The sequence below is a fragment of the Solanum stenotomum genome, chromosome 11 (assembly GCF_019186545.1).
Source record: "Solanum stenotomum isolate F172 chromosome 11, ASM1918654v1, whole genome shotgun sequence".
NCBI classification, from domain to species: Eukaryota; Viridiplantae; Streptophyta; class Magnoliopsida; order Solanales; family Solanaceae; genus Solanum; species Solanum stenotomum.
Window position 1 is genome coordinate 42,246,151 of NC_064292.1, and position 7,430 is coordinate 42,253,580.

A 7,430-nucleotide genomic window follows, 5' to 3' on the forward strand; every position below is an offset into this window, starting at 1 on the left:
ATCAGTTAAAGATTAGGCCCGAGGATGTGCCCAAGACGGCGTTTAGGACCCGCTATGGACACTACGAGTTTTTAGTCATGTCGTTAGGTTGACAAATGTGCCTGCAACTTTTATGAGTTTGATGAATGGTGTGTTCAAACCATTTCTTGATTCGTTTGTTATATTATTTATTGATGATATTTTGGTTTATTCGAAGAGTGAGGAAGAGCATGCCGACCATCTTCGTATTGTTCTGGATGTTCTTGGAAAATAAAAGCTATATGCGAAATTTTCTAACTGTAAATTTTGGTTGACTTTAGTTGCCTTTTTAGGGCATGTGGTTTCAAAAGAAGGGGTAATGGTAGATCCTCAAAAGATTGAAGCGGTTAAGAATTGAGTTCGGCCTAGCTTTGTGACTAAAGTTAGGAGTTTTATGGGGCTCGCTAGCTACTATCGTCGATTTGTGAAGAACTTTGCTTCTACTGCCACACATTTGACAAATTTGACCAAAAAGGAGATACCATTTGAATAGACTGAAAAATGCAAAGAAAACTTTCAAAAGCTCACGACTCTATTGACCACAACACCTATTTTAGCACTACCGGTGGAAGGTAAAGATTTTATTATTTATTGTGATGCTTCACATTCTGGTTTGGGTGCGGTGTTGATGCAAGATAAGAATGTCATGGATTATGCATCGCGGCAGTTGAAGGTGCATAAGAGGAATTTTCCAACACATGATTTGGAGTTGAAGTCGGTAGTGTTTGCTCTTAAGATCTAGTGGCATTATCCTTATGGTGTTAAGTGTGAGGTGTTTACTGATCATCGTAGTCTACAACATATGTTAGCTTAAAAGGATTTGAATTTGAGACAACAAAGGTGGATGGAATTACTCAAGGATTATGATGTGACCATCCAATATCATCCAGGTAAAGCTAATGTAGTGGCAGATGCACTAAGTCGAAGAGCGATAAGTATGAGTAGTTTGGCTTGCTTGAGTGTAACTAAGCGACCTTTAGCTAAGGAAATCCAGACCTTAGAGTCTAAATTCATGTAGTTAGGCATCTCAGAGAAATGAGGGGTGTTAGCTAGCATTGAAGTAAGGGCCACGTGTATTGAGGAGATCAAGGTTAAAGAGTTTGAGGACCAAAATTTGAAAGAGCTCACAATTAAGACAATGTCTGGCAAGGCACAAGAGACCACTCTTGATGTGGAGGGTGTGCTTAGTTTCAAAGGAAGAATTTGTGTCCCTCGAGTAGATGACTTGATTCAGAAATTGTTGACAGAATCTCATGATTTGCGGTATTCTATCCATCTGGGTGTGATCAAGATGTACCGAGACTTGAAACGTCTTTATTGGTGGCCTGGCATGAAGAAGGATATAGCGGAGTTTGTGGCCAACAAGTAAAATATGAGCATCAAAGGCCATAAGGGTTGCTTCAGAGGATGCCAATTCCTGAATGAAAGTGGGAAATGATAGAGATGGATTTTGTGGTTGGTCTTCCCAAGACTTTGGGGAACTTTGATTCTATTTGGGTAGTGGTTGACAGATTGACTAAGTTAGCCCATTTTATACCATCAGAATAGATTATAATGCTCAACAATTGGCTAAGGTTTATGTGAAAGAGATAGTGAGGTTGCACAGGGTGCCCCTTTCTATCATCTCAGACCGTGGTACGCAGTTTACCTCCAAGTTTTGGAGGGAGTTACATGATGAATTGGGCACACAACTCACTTTTAGTACATATTTTCATCCACAGACGGACGGACAGTCAGAGAGGACTACTCAAGTGTTAGAAGACATGTTGATGGCATGTGTGATTGACTTTGAAGGGCATTGGGACAAGTTCCTACCGTTGTGTGAGTTCTCCTATAATAATAGTTATCACTCTAGCATATATATAGCACCGTTTGAGGCACTCTATGGGAGGGGATGTAGATCACCCATATGATGGTTTGAGGCTGGAGATGTGAAGTCTTTAAGGGTTGATTTAGTGAAGGATGCTCAGGATAAGGTAAGAAGCATCCAAGCTAAGCTTTTAGCGGTCCAGAGTAGACAAAAAATGCGCAGACCATAAGGTGAGGGACATGGCATTTCAGACTTGTGAGAAGGTTCTCCTAAGGTATCACCTATGAAAGGGGTGATGAGATTTGGCAAGAAGGGTAAGCTTAGTCCTCGATACATTGGTCCATTTGAGATTATTGATTGTGTAGGGCCAGTGGCTTATAGATTGACTTTACCTCCTAACCTATCAGGAGTTCATCCGTTATTTCATATGTCTATGTTGAAGAGATATCATGGTGATGGGGATAATCATCATAAAATGGGACTCAGTTGTGTCAGACAAAGACCTTTAGTATGAGGAGGAACCGATTACAATTCTTGATTGTGATGTCCGGAAGCTGAGGACCAAGGAGATTAAGTCCGTGAAAGTTCAATACAAGCATCGTCCAGTTGAGGAAGCTACTTGGAAATCGAGAAGGACATGCGAGATAAGTATCTTAGTTGTTCGTCGATTCATGTACTACTTTACTCTAACTTTAGCCCGTCTTTCCTAGTTTTTCACTCGGGAATGAGTGATGGGTAAATTGTTATATATTGTAACGACCTATTCTCATTGTTATAGAAAATCCAACGGAGAAAAAATTTGGGCCAAAAATCTTTTTGGTAGTAACTTGGAATTTCCCAACCTAGTCCAGATTTGGACAAAATCAGAGTCAGTAAGGTCTAGGGAAATCTGGTAACAATTGGGAGATCTAATTATGAATTAGATCTAATTATGAATTTGATCATATGAGTAGATAGCTAAGACGTTGAGGAACCCATACGACTTTACGTAATTGAATTCGGGTGGGTAGATTCCTGAAACTGATCTTAGTGTGAACGGGGATGAAGGTGTGTTGTGAAATAGGGGTTTGGAATTCTTAAATTTTCTTACTATTTTCGTGCAAGGTGCTAAGGCGGGATTTTTCCTCTAGGGCGGGGCAACTGTAGTGGGGTGAGGACAGATGTGGCGGGACAGACGTGACTTAAGTCGGAAATAAACCCCAAAAACATTTTATTCTGCAAGTTTCGACTTTGAGAGCTAAGGAATGACCCCAGGTGTTTTCTTGACAATTTTCCACCATTCTTGAGGCCAAAGGTAATGTTTTCATTCCCCAAATCCACTTTTCGATCCGTAGAACTTAGTTTCTTGGGTAATTATCAATGGGGGAGAGTTTTGATCTGTGATTTATGGTGGAAGAAACCCTAACATGGGTATGGGGATCAAGGGTTTGGCCTAGGGTTGATGTTATTGGTTATAATCCGGGTAATTAGGTCTTGTTTATTGATCCTCACATTATTATGATTATTTGTAGACCAAGAACAAGCGGAAAGAATCCGAAAAGGGAAAAATCAAGTTTCTTAGGGGATTTAAGCTTTGTTCGAGATAGGTGATGGTTGTGATTTCATGCTGGTGTGAAATATATTTGTAATTGCTTCATTATAATGCATGTATGTACGCGAATGTTGCATTATTGATCACACTAATTGTAAATGAGGATAATTGAATAATTGTATGCCATGAATCATGACTTGATTGTATGATTATGAGAATGTACATTGTGATGGTGATTGTGGCTTGATGAATGGATCGGGTGTTACGTTCCAACACATTAACTTGGATCGGGTGCCACATTCCGGCGCATATATGGGATCGGGTGTCACGTCTGGCAAACTAACTTGGATCGGGTACCATGTACCGGTACACTAACAGTTTGTGTATGTGTTCCGTGAGAGGACCAATGACTTGGCATAATTGTACATCTTGAGATTGTGAAATTGTATGTTGTTCGTAAGTGATAATTGATATTGTATATGTTCGGTGTATGCATGTTTATTATTGTTGTAATGACTTATATATGTTTCGCCTATTGGGATAGCCACGTGATCCTTCCAGTACACTGTGGTTGTATACTGATACTGCACTTGCTCTTTCTTTGTTGAGTACATGGCATCTTCAGGCGGCTACTGACATACCTCGCTTAGAAGATCAGTGTTCAATCGAATTCAAGGGTGAGTCAGTTCTTCCGGGTTGCCATGAGTTCTCTTTCTGTTTATGTCCACATTTTCGGACTTAGACTAGTGCTTTAGATTCCTTGTGTTAGTTTGGGGTTGTACCCCTTCTTGTTTAGACTTATGGTTCTTGTTGGAGTTTTGGTACGTTGACTTTCAGGTTCTAGGTATTATTCCACATTTGTTTTGTTAGACTTTTGTTGGAGTTTATGGAAACTCCGTATTTTTCTTTTCTTAGACATTTAAACCTGCTTCTGTATCTTTAAATGCCTTAGTTTTTTGGTTAAGTTGTTTAGCTTGTAGTAATGGTTCTCCCACCAGAGGGTTAGTGTAGGTGCCAATCACAACGGTCTGGGTCGTGACATAGTTGGTATTAGAACCCTAGGTTCGTTATGAGCTTACAAATTGGACCTGCTTCATATGACATCTATTAGACATATTCACAGAAGAAATTATTTTTTGTAATTGTACGTGGAAGCGTATCTTTAGCCTATTTTATTACAAACTTTTACCGGATAAAAGATATGTTTTCTATATTTGTTTTTGTACAAGAACTCATTAAGGTTCTTAGTATAATTAAGTAGTCCTACTCCTATGTAAACAATTTTGATATAAATTATAAAGGACAAGCCACCATACGGCGAAAAAAAGAAGAAGACACAATTAAAATGTGTATCACTTAAATTTTATGTCCTATAGGGGATGAACTACGTACCTTGATAGCTTTTGTACTTCGTCATGATATGAGTCTTATTTTGATAATAATAAGTAGAATTTTAAGTCCTATAGGGGATGAACTTTGTACCTAGATACCTTTTGTACTTCATCATGATATGTGTCTTATTTTAATTGTAATAAGTAGAATTTAAAGTCCTATAGGGGATGAACTACCTACCTTGATAGCTTTTGTACTTCATCATGATATGAGTCTTATTTTGAATACATAGAATTTTAAGTCTTATAGGGGATGAACTACGTACCTTCATAACTTTTGTACTTTGTCATGATATGCGTCTTATTTCGATTAAGATAAGTAGAATTTTAAGTCCTATAATGGATGAACACCGTACCTTGATAGTTTTTGTACTTCTTCATGATTCGAGTTTTATTTTGATTATAATAAGTATAGTATCCTTTTCTAATGAAAACTGCTCATGTGCCAAAACTTATAAGTTATAACAATAGAGATGAAATCAATTTGCTAACCCTAGGTAGCTATCAGATTATTTATTCTCTTTGTGCATACATGGATTTTACTTGCGAAGTTATTTTTTACTCCCACGTTTCTTTTAATTTGTGTATGAAAAAAAAGTTTCAAGTTTATTGTAGTTTCAAAGATGAAAGAGCTCACATATTTGTGGTCTTTAATATGTTGTATAGGCAATTCATAATGTGAAACGTGATAGTTTTTATGATCTTTTTACTATTTAAAAAAATTATTTAAGACTTTAAAATTAACTAAATTTATTGTTATTTTAATGCTCTCCTAATATTTAAGATGTCAAAATCAATTAAATTGTATGTATCAAATCCTTTCTTATTTGAACGATGTAGCATAACAAATTTTAAAATTAAAAAACTAACAAGAAGTAACACCAAACAAAATAGGAAATTTTCATGCCACCAGACTCATTAGATTTAGGAGTCCTTATTAGTTATTTGTAATATAGTTATAATCAAATAAATTTTTATAGGTTAATTAATTTAGTAAAAAGAAAAAAAATTAAGAAAACTACAACTAAAGAATCCTGTCTTTTAAGTTTTAGAGTCTTCCTTAATCAGTGTTGTAAATATTAGGAAATAGTACTCTTTTTTCTATATCTTATTTATGAATTGTAATTTGCCTATTTAAATGTTTATGTAATAATATAAATATAAAAATTGTACGAAATAATTGTCACAACAATATTATACCTGCAAAATAAGAGGAATTTACAAAAATGACTATAGTTTGAGCTTAATTAGAGATCTATATATAACTATATATAGTTTGCTTAATAAAGATTTTAGCTACATGTTAGACGGAGGATAGATACGAACGAGATTGAGAGAATAAAGACAGAAATGAGCGAGATCTAGGAGAGAGCTAGGGGAGAGAGGCGAGCATTATTGATAGAAGAAGGAGAAGGGCGAACGAGATCTAGAGAGAGGTACAATTGTTATGTATATTTGATCGATATTTATATTACGAACACAATTGATACAATTGATTTTGTATCAATAAATTAATACAATTGTATTAAAAACTACCTACTTGTTATAAGGAGGAGAAAGACAAGCGAGATTAGGAGAGGGAGAAGAGAGGTGAACGAGATCTGAGAGAAGAAAGGTGAGAGAGAGAGAGATAACGTACACACAATAATTTATTCTTTTTATATCTAGTTATTATTAATTAACGCGATACAGAACACATACACTTAACTAATTTAATATAAATACGTCGCAACTTTGAAAGAAAGAAATTTGAATTGTCCTTTTCTTGTACTTTATGATACAAAGTAATATGAATAAATTATCATAAATCTAAAGCACAGAACCACTTAAACATCAACAAACTTGCTTTGGGAAAATAATAATAAATACATGGATTAATATTAGTGTACAATAATTCATTTTAAAAAAAAAAACTCTTTCCTCTCATTTTTATTTGTTCACTATACTAACAATAATTGTCCAGTTTGAAAAATCAAAAGATAATTTATCATTTTAAGTCTATTTTACCCTTGCTATTAAATATTATTCAATATCTAATACATTTCTCAAAATATTAAATTTAATATATTCAAAGAATAATATAATAATATTACTTTTATTATTTATTATTTTTAAAGATGTATGTCAAGTCAATAATGAACCGCTACGTTACGTTAGACTGAAGGAGTATGTGACTAGTACTAGTTCTAGTCCTCTATAGTATCTAATTTAGCTAATCTCCTCCTTTAATTAAGTTAGTTATTGAAGAGGGTGAGGGGGGGGGGGGGGGGGGGAGGCAATTCTCATTAATCAACTACAACATAATCAATGTAGACATTTTGAAGAAAAGTGTCCACTCATTACCCACTTCTCCAAAGACCACATATCTTTTTATTTTTATACCTACATCATCTCCCACTAAACCCTAGCAGTATTTGGTGGTCAATGGTTCAAGCTCCACCTTCACAAAATACAAGGACAAAAGAGGGAAAAAATAAAGTAAGTAATTTTATTTCTTTTTCCAATAAAAGAATTTACGTAAAGAAAAAGAAAACCCTTTTTCATTTAATTTCTCTCTCTCTAATTATTAATTTGACAGCAAAGATTCTTATTGCTTGAAGAATGGATACTACATTGCATGTACATAACATAATTTGTTTTAAATGCATAAGGGGAATCTACTAAGGTGAAACACGAGTTA